Below are 18,715 nucleotides of genomic sequence, written 5' to 3' on the forward strand. Positions count from 1 at the left end.
ACACCCACTAACTCCTGCAGATGCCTTTATTATAGAACACCAGAGATAAAGGGGTATATACAGATGTATACTGTGCTGTGCTGGAGGCACACACAACTTCCAATAACTCCTGCAGATGGCAAGTGGGCTCAAATAGAGAACAGCTATGTAGGTGGATATAGTGGTATGTACTGGGTACAGAGCACGCAGACAGCACGCACTAGCTCCTAACACTACTGACTGCAAGCTCTATTATAAAAGATAGATCACTAGCTATATAGGTGAGGTGAATATAGCGGTGTATACTGCGGTCAGGGCACGCAGACAACAACCACTACACAACAGCAAGATCGAAAATCTTCCGAAAACGATCGATGTGTACTGTGTTGAAGGTACACAGAACACCCACTGCTTCAGACGCCAACACACTACACAAGGCCGCCGCGCTGGCGGCCTTATATAGTGTGGGGCGTGCACTACACAGCCTGAGCTATGATTGGCTCTCATGGCTCTCATGGCTCTCCTCGCTGCTGGCGCTGCGATTGGCCAAGCATGTCACAGGGTCACAGTGCATGCTTGGCCAATCATGAGCCAGCAATGCACTGCGCCATCGCAGTGCATTGTGGGCCGTGAGCGCCACACGAATTTGGCGCGAACGGACCAAAATGTTCAGACTTCGCCGAACGGACAAACAGCCGATGTTCGAGTCGAACGTATCTTCGACACGAACACGAAGCTCATCCCTAGTAATGATACTACAACTTTGTATTTTCATCAGCAAATTCTTAGATATGGTCCCTTATCATCTAATAGTTTACATACTGTTGATGTTAGGGTGACTGGCCTATAGTTTCTAGGTATGTATCGCAAGTTCTTTGAAGACTCTTGGGTGTGAGTCATCTGGTCCTTGTGATCTGTTCACATTAAGTTTTCAAGTCTTTTTAGAATACTGCCTTCTGTTAGTCACAAGGGTGCAATCCATGCTAACACTACTGTCTTGTCTATTATAGCTGTCTATTATAGCTCTCCTTCTACATAGTGAAAACGGAAGAGAAGAATGTATTTAACATAGTTGCCCACTCCCTGTAACTTGCAACCAACTTCCCTTGATTATCCTTCATGGGGCCAAAATGCTCTGACGTTGCCAGGGTTGGCGCTACCTATAGGCAAGGTAGGCGCCGGCCTAGAGTGCACATCAGTTGGAGGCAACTGAAACCCCCCAAGAGCAGAGTTATGTTCATGAAAAAAACAGGGAGCTTTGTTCTCACTCCCCCATCTGGTACATCATTTTTGATGGACTGGAAGCTCCTGTGTCAATCCAGCCACTATCATTCACCTTCCTGTGTCAATCCATCCGCTCCCCTTCCTCTTCCCAGGCCGCTTGCTACATTTCACATTACGGCTCAGGCAGGGGGTGAGGTCCACTAAAGGGCTCATCTTAGGGGACGGGGCAGTCTGCTGAAGGGCGTGGCTCAGGGGGCCGGGCTTTCCACTGAAGGGCTCAGCTCTGGGGGGCGGGGTGGGGAGGCTTGCTGACCCCATGCACTTAAAGCACCTTTTCCGTAAATTTAAAACATACTGCAGGGAGGGGGAGCTGGAGGAGAAGAGGGTCCATTCCTGCCTTCACTTCAGTGCCCTGTCTTTATACTACCCTAGCCTGACTTTATACCTGGAGGACCACGGCTGATGTGAGGAAGGGAGCTGGTGCTGCCACTATTTGTCTTCAGGCAGGGTCCAGAGGCGTAGAAGCGGGCCTGTGGACCACGGTTAAAGAAATGAATGGGAAGGCACTGCAAAAATCTCCACCCCGCCACCATATACATGGGCAAGGAAAAGGGGGAGGAGTCAGAGGCAGAGCCAATTGGGGCTGCAAAATGAGGTTTTACCTTTGGCAGGGATCTTCAAACTACGGCCCCCCAACTGTTGCAGAACTACACGTCCCATGAGGCATTGTAAAACTGACATTTACAGACATGACTAGACATGATGGAAATTGTAGCCCCTGAGCAACTGGAGGGCCATAGTTTGGAGACCTCTGGCCTAGAGTGTTAAAAATCCTTGCACTAGCCCCGGATGCCTTTTTACAATTAATATCTTTTTTTTTAATGTTGGGATTCTTTTTACTCTCCTTTTGCTATGTGTTTCTTGTGGTCTATTTTTGCTGCCCTGATCACACCTCTTACATTTCTTATTGCATTCTTTGTAGTACAGGAATGTTGACGAAGTCACTTCAGCCTTATATTATTTAAAGGCTAGTTTTTTCCACTTCATCCGGGTTCACGTCATATGACATCGGGGACTTGAAGTGGCGATATCTAATGATGCCTGTGGCTACAGGCATCATTCAGATATCATTACTTTCAGCCAGCGATTCTCTGTACAGTAAAAACAATCATAGAGACTGTTTGGATGCTTGATTGTTTTTACAGGCAGCCCCCCTCCCGCCACCCTCCGGTGCTTCTCCTGGCTTGCCTGTGCAATCAGCGAGCCAGAGAATGAACACAGTGCAGGCTGAAGTTTACCATTGAGCTGACCGAGGACCAGACTGCCGAAGTTTACCATAGAGCTGACCGAGGACAAGATGGTCTCCGGTCATCTCTATGACTCTCAGGGGCACATTGAACACCCAGCATGTAGCACAATGGCTGCAAAGGTGTCAATGCATTGCCTGATCTAAAATCAAGCGTACTAAAAAATTGTCCACTGCTTTCACAAATCACTGGCCCTTACAGCAAGGAGCATTGGACGGCACTGAATAACAAAAAAGGACCAAGGAAAAAATCTGCAAGCTGGTCGGTAAGTAGAGCATGGATTTAGCCCCCCAAGTTTAACTTTCGGTCGTTTATATTTTTTGCCCATTGGAATACTTTGGCTAATGCCATCAATTAAAATGTTCTTAGGAAACTGCAAAAAAATAAAAAGGCCCCTGCATCACATACTAACACATTAGGACAGCCTTACCTTAAAATGAAGCCCTCCAGCAGGTGTGCTTCCATTTGAATAGCCGCAACACAGAGCTCAGAATGGATGGCTCTGTCTCTTCAGAGCACAGTGTGCATGCGCTGGTGACATCACCGACTGTTAATAAAGTCACTATCTCCTAAACATGCACCGTTTAGGAGATATTTACTGTATTTTACTGTATTTACTGTATTTACAGGTAAACCTTATTCTATACCTGTGGGTATAAATCAAAAAGCAGACTTTACTAACTCTTTAACTACTTCAAGACACAGCACTTACACCCCCTCCCTGCCCAGGCCATTTTTCAGCTTTCAACGCTGTCACACTTTGAATGACAATTGCATGGTCATGTTACACTGTAACCATGAGAAATTTTTATAAGTGTCTTCACAGAAATAGAGCTTTTGTTTTGGTGGTATTTAATCATTTCTGGGTTTTTTATCTTTTCCTTAAAAAAAATTAAATGAAAAGACTGAAAATTTGGAAAAAAAAAAGTTTTTCTTAGTTTCTGTCAGTAAATTTTGTAAATAAGTAATTTTTCTCCTTTGATGAGGCAGCACTGATGGACACTGATAGGTTGTGCTGATGGGCACTGATGAGGTGGCACTGATTAGGTGGCACTGATGAGGAAGCACAAATATGCTGCACTTATGAGCACTGTTAGGTGGCACTGATATGTGGCACTGATTGTGCCCACCAGTGCAGCCTGATAGGCGGCACGGATAGGCAGCACTGATGGGTGGCACTGATGGGCACTGATGAGCATTGATGGACAGCAGGGATGGGTATTGATGGGCAGCAGTGATAGCCAGCACTGACTAGCATCACTAATGGGTACTGATTACTGGCACTTGTGGGCACTGTTTTCTGGCATTGGTGGGCACTCACTGCTGGCATTGGTGGACACTCACTGCTGGCACTTCTGGAACTGTGGGCACTTTATTGTAATCAGGGCACTGATTATCAGTGCCCTGATTACATGCCTAGATGTCCTCTGTGAGGAGATGCTGCTGATCGGCTCTTCTCTCCACACACTCTGTCAGTGTGAAGTGAGGAGCACTGATTACTTGCATCTCCATGTTTACATGTGACTTGCTGTGATTGGACACAGCCGATCCCATGGTTAAAGAGCCACGGCTCTTTACAGAGATCAGGGTCGCAATCACCACGCTGTGTGCGCCCAGGGCGTGCAAGAGCGGCCTTTCTGGACTCCTTCATATGACGTCCACCCAGAACGAGAGCCGTCATTTAATGGTGGGCGGGTGGCAAGTGGTTAAAGCACTCCCACTTTTTCTTCATCTTTTTTGTTTCTAAAATATCTTCTCATTAAATATCATGAAGTATGGAGTACAGTTTAGTACATTTTTCCTTGAAATTTAATGTCCTTGTCCTACCCTTGTTGTCTTCTTTTCCTATGATTTACGGTGAACGTAATAACTCGGTGATCGCTGTTTCCAAAGCTATCCATTACTTACACATCCAAAATAAGCTTTGCATTGTTTGTAAGTTTTAGGTCGAGCAGAGTCTTGTTTCTAGTTGGGGCATACACTAACTGACACATGAAATTGTCCTATAAGGAATTCAGGAAATGAGAAACCTTAGATCAGTTCCATGTGCCTATCAGGATAATTGAAGTCCTATATGATGATAACATTACCCTTACTCCCTGACATTTCTCATTTCAAATTTTCAAAGGTAGAAGTTTTTTTTTCACTTAATGCAGCACCCCCTTAGCTGAGCCCGATCTCGATACAGCGGTGTGCCAGAGAACAGCGGCTCTCTCTGCTCTTTCTCTCCTTGCTGTACATGGTGGCACCAGTGGGAGCCATTGACTCCTGCTGCTGTCAATCACAGGATTTGCGGATGGAGGGAGCCTCGCTGTGCTGTGTGTCACTTTAGGATACAATCAGTCATTTTAGCTCGCATCTTTTACACTGTTTTGTGTATAAAATAGAGTTAATTTAGTCAATGATCACTGTAAGTATGGGCAACATTATAACACAGTATATCTAATGCTGTGTACACACGATTGGACTTTCTGCTGAATAAGTAGATGGAATCATTCCGTAGGATAGTCCGATCTTGTGTGGGATAGTCCAATTGTTTTTCTTTAAAAAATTCAGACGGACCTAGAAATAGAACATGTTTCAAATCTGTCCAAGGGACTCAATTCCTATGGGGAAAACAAACAGACTTACAAACAGACTTTAGTCCGTTCGTGTGTGGGCAAGTCCATCGTAACTCTGTTGGGAAGATCGTCTGACCTTTTCTGCCAGAAAGTTTGGTCATGTGTACGTGGCATTAGAGGTTAATTTGGTCGGGTTCAATTTTTTATTGATCCATTCAGATTGAAAATTTCATTGGAGATGTCTGCTCTCTGTATGGACACATAATTACAGAAAAGATCCATGCACTATCCACAAACTAATACCTATGGCAAACTATCAGATTTATTTTTATTTATAAATCTGTTTATTTGAATATTGTCAATAATATGACTTCTTCGTTTTCGGGGGAGACATCAAAGGGGAGACCCCAAGGACAAGAAAAACACTCACACACAAAACGAAACAGTAAACAATCAATGCAGTAGTACTAATGTTGCCTACACACAATAGGATTTTCTGGCAGACTTGGTTCGACTGTAATCCGTCGGACAATTCGATCGTGTGTGGGCTCCAGCGGATGCTTTTTCCCCCAAAAGTCAGACGGAGCTAGAAATAAAACATGTTTCAAATATATCCGACGGACTAAAAATCTGGAAAACCATTCGTCTGTGTGCTAATCCGACGGACCAAATACGGCGCAAGGGCAGCTATTGACTACTGACTATTGAACTTCCTTGTTTAGTCCCATTTACGTCATCACGTTCAAAACAAATGGTCTTTCGAACGGACTTAGTCTGGTCGTGTATGGCCAAGTCCATTCGTTCAGAAAGTCCGTCGGGAAGACCGTTGGACCTAGTCTGTCGAAAAGTCTGGTCGTGTGTACGCAGTACGCGGCATAAGAGATTGAAAATGTAGATTGCAACACTGCCGCCTGTTCCATGAAGGATGAAAAAGGAGTTAAGGGCAAGCATTGAAGACAGATATGGAAAGGGTTTGATAGGGGAAACTAATATGGAAGGTCAGTTCAAGAGACTAATGTAGCTCTTGGTGGCATTTGAGGATGAAACTGTCTAGATCCAGAAGCACACTTGAGCCTCAAATGCGTGGAGAATTTGCAAGAATTTGGTTGGGCAATCTGCATTTTTATACATTTCATGGTAAAGGGGAATTGGAATTGATTATTTATTGTTTACAACATTGCAGTCTTATGGTTTTCCTTGCATTATATAGCATTAGTCCCACAAGAGATTTTTCTGGTATGATTTCTGATGTGAAAATCAAGGGTATACATGCAATTAGCCTTGGCTTAAAATATTAGAGTTATTAGAGTAGAATTTTTTCAACCCTTTGCTGCCATTGCCGTTTTTTATACTGACCTACAGAACCGCTTTCAACTGGCCAGGTCAGTACAACGTACATTAGCTGTATTCCCCCTATTGCTATAAGGTCATAGTCACATTAATGACCATAAATTTATCGCAAAAATGTTCAGTAGACTTTGCTGAAGACACAAATAGCTGTGATTATCGGCTAATATGCCCAGATTTTCACCTAAAATGTGACCCCCCTCCACTGCTGCCGCTCCTCTATCCTGTGCCTTCTGTTTTTGGCCTCTCCACATCACCCCATACCTCTGTTAAAGCTAAAATGCCCCCCACCCCTAAAATGCCCCCCCGCACTGATCCCCTGCAGCACTGATTCTCTGTAGCTCCTCGGCAGCTGTCGGTTTCTTTCCTTCCCCCTCCTGACAGATTCAGATGCTGCAGGGGAGATGCGGGGGGGGGGGGACAAAAATATCCAAATACATCCCCCCTACTCCGAGTTTCCCTGAAGTGGACCCCCCTCTCTGATCGCCTGGCACCTCTCACAGTGCTGCTAGCTGACTTCTCCTCTTTCTCCTCCTGCCGGTTGCAGCAGGATGGGGAGAGGGGAAGCTGGTAAACATGTGTATACCAGCTCCTGTCCTAAATGAACACAGGGAGTGTTGGGTAGCGATGGCTCCTGTGTTCATTCATCACTAAAACATAGTAGACTTTGCATACTATGCTTCAGATTGTGAATGAATAGAAGCAGCTCTTTGCAGCGGCTTCCTATTTATTCAATTGCAGTGCAGCTGGGGCTGCAGAAAAAGAGACTGAGGGCCTGATGACTGCATAATTTCAGTCTCTTGCTCTGTCTCAATAAAGTGAAATCTCACCAAAGCCCCTTACCCCCCCCCCCCCCCCACACACCCCCAAAAAAATTGTAAAGAAAAATTAATAAGTATATTATAAGGCCTTGTTTAAACAGGGAACACTACAGCGTATGCTTATGCAAGGTCATGTTTACCCAGATATTCTAGGCATCCCTGTGCAGGCAGACCCATTGGAATTGGGACTCAACGTCTGCACAAGCACAGCTGCTGCCCCCAATTTTTTTGTATGCTGGCATTGAGGAAAAGTGTTGCGGTGCTAGTGGTGATGAGCATGAGGATTAGTTGTTCTGCTGGAGAGGAGGAGGAGAAATCATATAGGGATAGTCTGCCACCATCTAGAATTGAGCACAAAGTGGCTGGATTGACCACACTGTAGGCATACCTGAAGGGAGAAAACCTAATGATAAAAGGCTGGCCTCCCACAAAGGTTTGAAACTTGTTGCTGAAACAGGTACACATTGCCGCACACTTCTTTACAAAAGTGGCATGCTCCAAAGCAGTTTTGCTGCCCTCATTTGCCATTGCTGTCATTACATTTATTAAATTTGGTGGCTGGATCCATTGCACTGGAAGCAGAGATGCAAGTGCGAAATCAAAGGGCAAAGGCTGACCACCCTCACATAATGGGACATTGGTTTGAAACTTGTTTTTAGCACATGCAGACACCCTTTTTTGGGGCAGCATGTGACGGCATACTTATGTGAAACAGTGGTGTGCACAAGCACCCTGTACTCCCCCCCCCCCCCTTCCCTGCTTGCCTTTGCAAGGTTATTTTTTGAAAGGATTTTGTACTTGGATATTTAACGTTTTAAAGTTTTTTTATTTTATTTTAATTTCTTTTATTGTAAGGCCTTCTCTGCTGTGGTGAAGAAAACACAGGAAGAGCCTGCAATGCAACCAGGGCAATACATAAAAAAATAAGTGTCCTACACCTAACAACCACTTTGTTCCTATGCAAAACTACAAACGAGCATTCAGCTTAGATAATGGCCTCACAGAGGTGATGATGGCAACTAGGGATGAGCCGAACACCCCCCAGTTCGGTTCACACCAGAACTTTCGAACGGACCCCAAATTCGTACGACTTTAGAACCCCATTGAAGTCTATGGGACTCGAACGTTCGAAATTAAAAGTGCTAATTTTAACGGCTAATGTGCAAGATACTGTCCTAAAAAGGGTTTGGGTACCTGGCTCCTGCCCCAGGGGACATGGGTCAATGCCTAAAATGTTTTTAAAAATGGCCGTTTTGGCGGGAGCACTGATTTTAATGACGATTAAAGTGAAAAAAAAAAAGTGAAATATTCCTTTAAATATGGTGCCTGGGGGGTGTCTGTAGTATGCCTGTGAAGTGCCACGTGTTTCCCGTGTTTAGAACAGTCCCTGCACAAAATGACATTAAACGGAAATAACATCATTTAAAACTGCTTGCGGTTTTAATGTTATATCTGGTTCCTGCAATATGGTTGAAAATCATTGAGAAAAATGGCATGGGTAGCCCTCCCTGCCCATTACCAGCCCCTTTGGGTCTTGTACGCATATTAAGGGGAACCCAGTACCCATATTAAAAAAAGGAAATGCGTGTGGCCCCCAGGCCCTATATACTCAGAACAGCAGTATACAGGCGGTGCAAACAAGACAGGGACTGTGTAGGTTTGTTGTGTTAAGTTGAATCTGTTTGTAATTTTCAACTGGTACATTTTTAAAGTGTAGCTCCAGTCAAAAAAACTATTTTTAAAATTTTTGGAAAACATAGGGAAGGGTTATCACTCCTGTATAATTTGTTTTGTCGTCCATCTTTTTTCATCTCACTTGCTGTTGTCTCCTTCCGTTTGCAAGTAGGAGATGTTTGTAAGTTGGATGTTTGAAAGTAGGGGCCTGCCCTATATGCTCTGCAGAAATGGCGGAATAAGGTGTTGGTTTTGCCACAACATTGTAAGCCCTCAAAGTGACTCTTGGTGGGCGCTGGAGCGCCCTGCTGTGAACGATTATATCAAGAATTGTAATTACATGCCATTGTTAAACAGTGGTAGAAAAATTTACCTTTGGTGGTTGTGGTGCTGGTGCCACAACACTATAAGTCCTCACAGTTACTCTGGGTGGGCACAGGAACGGGCCCTCCTGTGAAATATTATATCAAGAATTGTAATTACATGTCCCTGTTAAACAGGGGCAGAAAAATTGGGCCTTAGGCACTGGTGCTGTTGCCACCACACTGCAACCTCTCCCATATACTCTAGTTTTATTGCAGGAATTAGCCCTACTGCAAAACATTGCATCAAAAATTGTAATTAAACGCCCCTGTTAAACAGGGGCAGAAAAATTGGGCCTTAGGCACTGGTGCTGGTGCCACCACACTGCAACCTCTCCCATATACTCTTGTTTGATTGCAGGAATTAGCCCTGCTGCAAATCATTGCATCAAAAATTGTAATTAAACGCCCCTGTTAAACAGGGGCAGAAAAATTGGGCTGATGGCATCACCCAGAACCAGAAATGTTCTTCCAACATATCAGCGGAGGAGGAAGAGGATAGACAATCAACATAACAGGACAGTCACTCAGCATCAGCATAGGCAGTCTTGAAGGGATGTGATATTTCAAAAAAAATTATTCTGTTACATCAGCTTCAGGTGCTTGGTAGCTGTGGGTGATCCAAGACTGATTCATCTTAAAGAAGGTCAGTCGATCAACTGATTCGGTGGACAGGCGCACCCTGTGATCGGTAACAAAGCCACCAGCAGCACTGAAGGTGCGTTCCGAAAGAACGCTGGATGCAGGACAGGCCAGTAGCTCAATTGCATACTGTGCAAGCTCTGGCCAGTGATCCATCCTCAAGACCCAGTAAGCCAGAGGATTTTCGGTGGGAAAGGTGTCCAAGTCTGACCTTGCCCCTAGGTATTCCTGCACCATGTAAATCAGACGCTGGCGATGGTTGCTGGAACCGATCATACCTTGGGGCTGCGGACTAAAAAATTGTCTGAAAGCATCAGTCAGACGGCCACCTTCACCACCGCTCCTTCTGACCGATGCCTCAGCAACACGTTGTCCAGGACCAGGAGTTTGTAACCTCCCAGTCTCTGGGAACGCATTGCACAGACCTTTCTGCAAGGCCTCCCGGAGATGTCTCATCCTCTGCTCCCTCTGCGATAGCAAGATAAGGTCGGCAACCTTACCCTTGTACCGTGGATCAAGGAGAGTGGCCAGACAGTAATGGTCCCTCTCCTTGATCCGAAGAATACGAGGATTCTTCCGCAGGCTTTGCATGATCAGGGAGGCCATGCAGAGTAGGTTAGCTGAGGCATTCGGTCCGGAGTCCTCTGGGTCACTAAGGACAATATGATCCGCAGCTACCTCCTCCCAGCCACGTACAAGTCCACGTGTTTCTTGGGACTGTAAATCATCCCTACAAGACTGCTGCTGCTGATGCTGAGTGCCAGCCTCCACCTCCATGCTGACACAATCATCCTCCTCCTCCTCTTCCTCCTCCTCATCCTCTTCCTGTGTGATGGGTGGCACAGCAGGAACACTGTCAGGATAAAGGGGGCCTTGAGAGGCAAGGAAGTCCTCCTCTTCCTGCCTCTGTTCTGCCTCAAGTGCCCTGCCCATTATTCCACGCAGCGTATGCTCCAAGAGGTGGACAAGAGGTACAGTGTCACTGATGCATGCACTGTCACTGCTCACCAACCTTGTGGCCTCCTCAAATGGTGACAGGACAGTGCATGCATCCCTGATCATGCCCCACTGGTGTGGTGAGAAAAAAACGAGCTCCCCTGACCCTGTTCTGGTGCCGTAGTCACACAGGTACTCATTGATGGCCCCCTGCTGCATGTGCAGCCGCTGCAGCATGGCCAACGTTGAGTTCCACCTGGTGGGCATGTCACATATAAGGCGGTCCTTGGGCAGGTTCAACTCCTTTTGGAGCTCAGCCAGCCGAGCACAGGCATTAAATGATCGGCAGAAATGCACACAGACTTTCCTGGCCTGCTTCAGGACATCCTGTAAGCCCGGGTACCTGCCCAAGAACCGCTGCACCACCAGGTTAAGGACGTGAGCTACACAGGGCACATGGGTCAGTTGTCCCTGTCGGAGGGTGGAGAGGAGGTTGGTGCCATTGTCGCAAACCACCATTCCTGGCTTAAGCTGGCGTGGCGTCAACCACCTCTCGGCCTGCCCCTGCAGAGCTGACAAAACATCCGCCCCAGTGTGGCTCCTGTCCCCCAAACAAACCAGTGCAAGCACGGCATGGCATCGTTTTGCCTGAGTACTTATGTAGCCCCTGGAACGCCTACGGAGCACCGCTGGTTCTGAGGACAGAGCACTGGAAGAGGCCATGGAGGAAGAAGAAGAGGAGGGGGTGGAGGAGAGAGGTGTGTCACAACCAATAGTAGCATTTTGGAGGCGTGGTGGCGGAACAACCTCCAACACTCCTGCACCTTGTCCTGCATCCTTCCCAGCTGCCAGAAGAGTGACCCAATGGGCCGTGAAAGACAGGTAACGTCCCTGTCCATGCCTGCTGGACCATGAGTCAGTGGTAATATGCACCTTACCACTGACCGCCCTGTCCAGCGAGGCAAGGACATTGCCTTCCACATGCCGGTAGAGAGCCGGAATCGCCTTCCGTGAGAAAAAGTGGCGTTTGGGGACCTGCCACTGAGGAACCGCACATTGTACAAACTCACGGAAGGGGGCCATGTCTACCAACTGAAAAGGCAGCAGTTGAAGTGCTAGCAATTTAGCCAAGCTAGCATTCAACCGCTGGGCATGTGGATGGCTGGTAGTGAACTTCTTTCGCCGGTCCAGCAGCTGGGGCAGGGACATTTGCCTGCTATAATCGGACGTGGGTGTACTGCTAGCAGAGTGCCCGGAAGCACTTGGCTGTGACACACCTAATTCTACACCTTCATTCCTCTCAGAGCAGGTTTCAGAGAGGACTGAAGCAGGGGCGTAACTAGAAATCACAGGGCCCCATAGCAAAATGTTGTATGGGCCCCCCCCCCCCCCCCCCCCATCAAAAAAAAAAAAAAAAATGAACTAATGCCATTGAACAACAGACTACCACACCCATGTGGCACAGTACCCAGGCAACAGCTTATATTAATTTTGAACAACAAAGTATGCACTATACTGTATGCAGCCCCTGAAGGGAACACATTGCAGACCTCCTGGCCTTCTAACCAATTTCTGTTCTGTTATATAAAATGAAATAGTTCAACTCACCATAATGCAAAATCAGTGGGATCCCTGAGCGTGTCACTTGCCATCATCGCCTGCCACCAGATGCAGATTGTAACTTGTCACAGGTTGCGGAATGTCACCTACCACATGTTGCAGATTGTCCACTTGCCACATCCCAGATTGTCACTTGCCAAGATAGATAAGTCACATATTATGCCACACATTATGGATTGTCACTTGCCACGTCCTGGATTGTCACTTGCCACGTCACTTGCTAAACATTATGGATTGTCACTTGCCACGTCACTTGCCACACATTATGGATTGTCACTTGCCACGTCCTGGATTGTCACTTGCCACATCACTTGCCACACATTATGGATTGTCACTTGCCACGTCCTGGATTGTCACTTGCCACACATTAAGGATTGTCACTTGTCACATCACCTGCTACATGTTGCGGATTGTCCACTTGCCACATCGCCTGCCACCAGATGCAGATTGTCACTTGTCACACGTTGCAGAATGTCACCTGCCACATGTTGTGGATTGTCCACTTGCCACATCCCGGATTGTCACTTGCCACGTTACCTGCCACACATTACGGATTGTCACTTGCCACGTCCTAGATTGTCACTTGCCACGTCCCGGGTTGTCACTTGCCACGTCACCTGCCACACATTACGGATTGTCACTTGCCACATCACCTGCCACACATTACGGAATGTCACTTGCCACGTCACGGATTTTCACTTGCTACGTCCCCTGCCACATGTTACGGATTGTCACTTGCCACATCCAGGTTGTCACTTGCCACGTCACCTGCCACACATTACGGATTGTCACTTGCCACGTCATTACAGATTGTCACTTGCCACATCCTAGATTGTCACTTGCCATACATTATGGATTGTCACTTGCACGTCCCGCGTTGTCACTTGCCACGTCACCTGCCACACATTACGGATTGACACTTGTCACGTCACGGATTTTCACTTGCCACGTCACCTGCCACATGTTATGGATTGTCACTTGCCACATCCAGGTTGTCACTTGCCATGTCACCTGCCACACGTTATGGATTGTCACTTGCCACGTCCCGGGTTGTCACTTGCCACGTCGCCTGCCACACATTATGGATTGTCATTTGCCACGTCATGGATTTTCACTTGCCACATCACCTGCCACACGTTACGGATTGTCACTTGCCACGTCGCCTGCCACACATTATGGATTGTCACTTGCTCTGCCACTTTCCTGCTGTGTCACTGAGTCAGGCAGCAGATTATCAGTCAGACAGCAGAGAGATAATGTCAGCTCTCTGCTTCCTGGCTGCCTGCCCAGTGAGGGGGGAACTGCACTGCAGGGATGCAGGGCGGCCAGAGATGATGTCATCTCTATGCTCCCCGCCTGTCAGCTCCCTGATTGGCCAGCCCACTCTCTCACCAGCGAACTGGCCACTCTCATCCGCCTCCCATGGATCCTCTGACCGCCCGCTCTCACTCACTGAGCCGCCTGTGGACCACCCGCGGAGCCGCGGACTACCCGCGGAGCCACCCGCGGACCACCCGCGGAGCCGCCCGCGGACCACCCGCGGACTACCCGCGGAGCCGCCCGCGGACCACCCGCGGAGCCGCGGACTACCCGCGGACCTCCCGCGGAGCCGCCGGCTATCTCCCGCGGAGCCGTGGCGCCTGTCCTCACCGGGCCCCACTTGACTGCGGGCCCCATAGCGCCCGCATGTGTTGCTATGGCGGTAGTTCCGCCACTGGACTGAAGGTCTAGTGGGGTTGGAGATGCCAGCTGATGAGGAGCAAGGAGAGGTCCGCTTTGTTGTTTGGTGTGGGTCTTTGAGGTACGCTTGCCAACGAGCTGCATGGCAGGTCAACATATGTCTGGTCAAGCATGTGGTGCCCAAGCGGCTGATGTTTTGGCCACACGAGATACGCTTGAGACATATGTTGCAAATAGCAGCGGTGCGATCTGATGCACTCGTCTCAAAAAAGGCCCACACCAAAGAACTTTTAGAATAACGCGCAAAGGCAGCTCCCTGCACAGGCGGAGCTCTGCGGTGTGATTTAGTCGGTGTGCTGCCCCTAAGCTGGCCCCCGGAGGGCATCCTGCCTCGTTGGACATGTGCCTCCTCCTCCTCTCTCCTACCAGGCACCCACGTGGAGTCAGTGCCCTCATCATCACCTCCCTCTTCATCGCTGTAGCAAACCTGGCAATATGCTGCAGCTTGTGGAACTTGACTGCCAGATTGCTGTCTTTCTTGAGCATCCCCTCTCTCTGCATTCACGCTACTGCCTTCCTCTAGCTGAGTGTCATCATCAGAGGCTACAAAACACTGGGCATCCTCCTGGAGCATGTACCCAACACTGTGCTCAAAGAGTTCAGGAGACTCCTCAGGAGGACGTGGTGGGTCTAGGGAAGGACTCACTGATGATGACATTGAGAGGAGGGAAGACGATGCGTTGGCAGCTGCTTTGCTAGTACCCTGAGACTGGGTGAGAGAGGATGAGGAGGATGAAGAGGGCTTGGTCATCCACTCTACCAAGTCGTTGGCATGTTGCGGCTCAACATGTCCAGCTGCCGAAAAGAAGGACAATCGTGTCCCATGGCTACGTGCTGATGACAATGCACCGCGTTCACGACCAGCACTGTCCACGACCTGCTTGCCCTCTTTTATCGGCTCGCGCCTGTCTGCCTCTCCTTGCTGGACTTCCAGACATGGTAATGGCCTGAAGGGAGTTGGGTAAAACAGCAGTTGGGTAGTGTATATTGTGCTGGAGGCACACAACACCCACTAACTCCTGCAGATGTCTTTATTATAGAACACCAGAGATAAAGGGGTATACTGTAATGGAGTCACACAACACCCACTAAGCCCTGCAGATGGCTCTATTAGAGAACAGCAATAAAGGGTAGATACAGGTGTATATTGTGCTGGAGGCACACAACACCCACTAACTCCTGCAGATGCCTTTATTATAGAACACCAGAGATAAAGGGGTATACTGTAATGAAGTCACACAACATCCACTAAGCCCTGCAGATGGCTCTATTAGAGAACAGCAATAAAGGGTACATACAGGTGTATATTGTGCTGGAGGCACAAAACACCCACTAACTCCTGCAGATGCCTTTATTATAGAACACCAGAGATAAAGGGCTATATACAGATGTATACTGTGCTGTGCTGGAGGCACACACAACTTCCAATAACTTCTGCAGATGGCAAGTGGGCTCAAATAGAGAAGAGCTATGTAGGTGGATATAGCAGTGTGTACTGGGTACAGAGCATGCAGACAGCACACACAAGCTCCTAACACTACTGACTGCAAGCTCTATTATAAAAGATAGATCAGTAGCTATATAGGTGAGGTGAATATAGCGGTGTATACTGTGGTCAGGGCACGCAGACAACAACCACTACAGAAGAGCAAGATCGAAACACGGCTGATAACGATCGGTGTATACTGTGTTGAAGGTACACAGAACACCCACCAACTGCTTCAGACGCCAACACACTACACAAGGCCGCCGCGCTGGCGGCCTTATATAGTGTGGGGCGTGTACTACACAGCCTGAGCTATGATTGGCCACAGGCATCCTGCCTGTGGCCAATCATGGCTCTCCTTGCTGCTGGCGCTGTGATTGGCCAAGCATGCGGGGTCACAGTGCATGCTTGGCCAATCATGAGCCAGCAATGCACTGCGATGATGCAGTGCATTGTGGGCCGTGAGCGCCACACGAATTTGGCGCGAACGGCTCATAACGTTCGGAATTCGCCGAACGGGCGAACAGCCGATGTTTGTGTCGAACGTATGTTCGACTGGAACACGAAGCTCATCCCTAATGGCAGCTAGGAGCTTTTTTGGCTTTATCTGCACATGGTTCTGGATTTGGCCTTAAATGCATCCCTGAGCTCTTCTCACAATTTTGATCACATAACAAAACAGGTGGGCATTGGTGTTTCAAAGAAGTTGGAAGTTTTACTCAAAGGATTCAATGAAAAAGGAGTTATAAAGCAAATTAAAAAATAGATTTTTCTCACCGAAGTCATCAAACAAAAGTTTGTATCCAGCATTGAATTTAAATGTCTGTATAAATGCAAACTTATTAAAATCAAACTCTGAAAAATCTTTGATGTACTATGCTAATACTGGTCAAATAAAAAACAAACAAAATAGCGATATGCAATTGTACCACAAAAAACTGAAATTCAAATCTTAATACAACGTATCCACAGGTTGCAAAATCAAACCTAACAATGTGCATTTAATACAAGTCATAAAAGTGTGCAAAAATCCTTTTATGATAACCAGTAATGGCCAGTATAACCCATAAAACCAAGCATGCAAACTTATTCACTTGTGTTTTTTTTTTCCCGTAAACTTTACTTTTCTGCCTCTGGATTCTTATATTTCTCTTAAATACTCCATGCTAATGCAATAAAAGAAGAAAAGAATCTCCAAAGTTCAAAACTATTTTTAGTTCCACCTATCTCTGGTTGATCTATCCATTGTACGTCAAAACTATTCAGTTTATTGAATAAAAACAGTAAAAACACGCTTCTAACTTTTTAGTGCTAATGCTAGCACTAGATTATATGCCTAATTTCTTCCTTCTCCCTTGGCCTCTAGGAGCATGCAGCTGAGCTTGATGAAATCAGTGATTCTGCCCTATATAATACCTAACTTCTTGGCTTTTTCAGTGGTGTCTCTGTAGAAACAATGAGGATGATTGAGATTGAAGGCAAATAGGCAGTTCACTTTTCAAGGGCATTTTTGTGTTGGTGAATAAGGTTCCTTAGTGAATGAGGTGAAGATCTGCTGATTTACATCCTTGCAAAGTGAATACTTCCTTGGACTAATTAAAATCAATCCCACTTTATGAAATTTAATCTACTCATCAATCTTTATATCCCCATCTCTGTTTCTTAACACAACATCTTTATGAACATGTATAATGTATTCTGCCATTCTATACATTTTGCATATACTATTATCACATACCTGTGGTCTTTATCTACAGAACCTATTCTACAGTGGCACTCTTATAATGGGAACTAAGCACATCAACAAATTTATGACTGCATATGTAAAAACATACAGTTGTAAATTCTATGCAAAATCCAAGCTAAAAAATAATCTAAAATGATTATTTTCCTTTAAAAATGTATATCCCTATATTATATTACCCTAAAATAATGAAAATGTATTTTATAACCCCATAAAATTGACATACCATATAAATAATCATGAATGGCAGCATCAGCAACAGCAACAGCGGTTTTCACTAATGTACAGGAAAAAAGTAGCCCTAAATTGGACTGTTGGGGGTTATGAAATCACAGTAAATGCAGCTGGGCTTACACTCTACTACTCTCCCTAGCCCAAAAATGAAATTCACTGCAAAAAATCAATAGGTATATATAGCAGCAATGAATATAATACTGTATATACTGTACTATATGCCTTTGTGGTAGAGCTCTGCACTATAAACCTCTTTCTCACTAAACTATACACATTGACAAATGGCTACTGATGAAGCAGCTTTTTATGGTGTGTGGGCTGGGATTTGGCCAAAATGGCTCCAGTCTGCTCCCTCCCTGCTCTCTGAAGGACAAGGGCACAGAAACACCAGCTAAATTGGAGCACTTCACCTGGACACTGGTCAAAGAAAAAAACAACAATGAACCCAGAGACTTTGTAGGAGGTACAGGTGGTGCAGGAGGAATTAGGGCAAAGGAAATGAGAACCATCAGCCGAGGATGTAGAGGGAGACTGTGCTCCATACCAACAGGCTGATCCATCCTCAGAGCCTACTCTAAGCCCTTGTACACACGGTCGGAGATTCCGACGGAATGTTTCCTATCGGAGCGTTTTGTCGGATATTCCGACTGTGTGTGGTCTGCATCGCACTGTTTCCGTCAGAATATCCGACGGACCAACTTTTCCAACTTGCCGGTAAAATTTTCAGACAAAATGCTTCTGATCAGACATACTCCGATCATGTGTAGCCTACTCCGACGGACAAGGTGCCACGCATGCTCACAATCCAATTCGGACACGGAAGCGCTCGCTCAGGTAAAACTACTGCTCGTAATCGATATAGCACATTTGTCACGTTGCAATGTTAAAAATTCTTTCATGAAGCGCATTCTCTTGTTCTTTACAATGCTGCAAGAAGGAACTTCTTTTGATGCTCATAGTCACACACACTTCTCCCGAACGTATTTCCTGACTCTTTTTTACTCATTTCAGCAATATAATTTTTGAATTCGTCACATC

This window comes from Lithobates pipiens, unplaced genomic scaffold (assembly GCF_037356315.1).
Source record: "Lithobates pipiens isolate NorthernLeopardFrog02 unplaced genomic scaffold, aLitPip1_a1.2 Scaffold_19, whole genome shotgun sequence".
In the NCBI taxonomy this organism is placed as follows: Eukaryota; Metazoa; Chordata; class Amphibia; order Anura; family Ranidae; genus Lithobates; species Lithobates pipiens.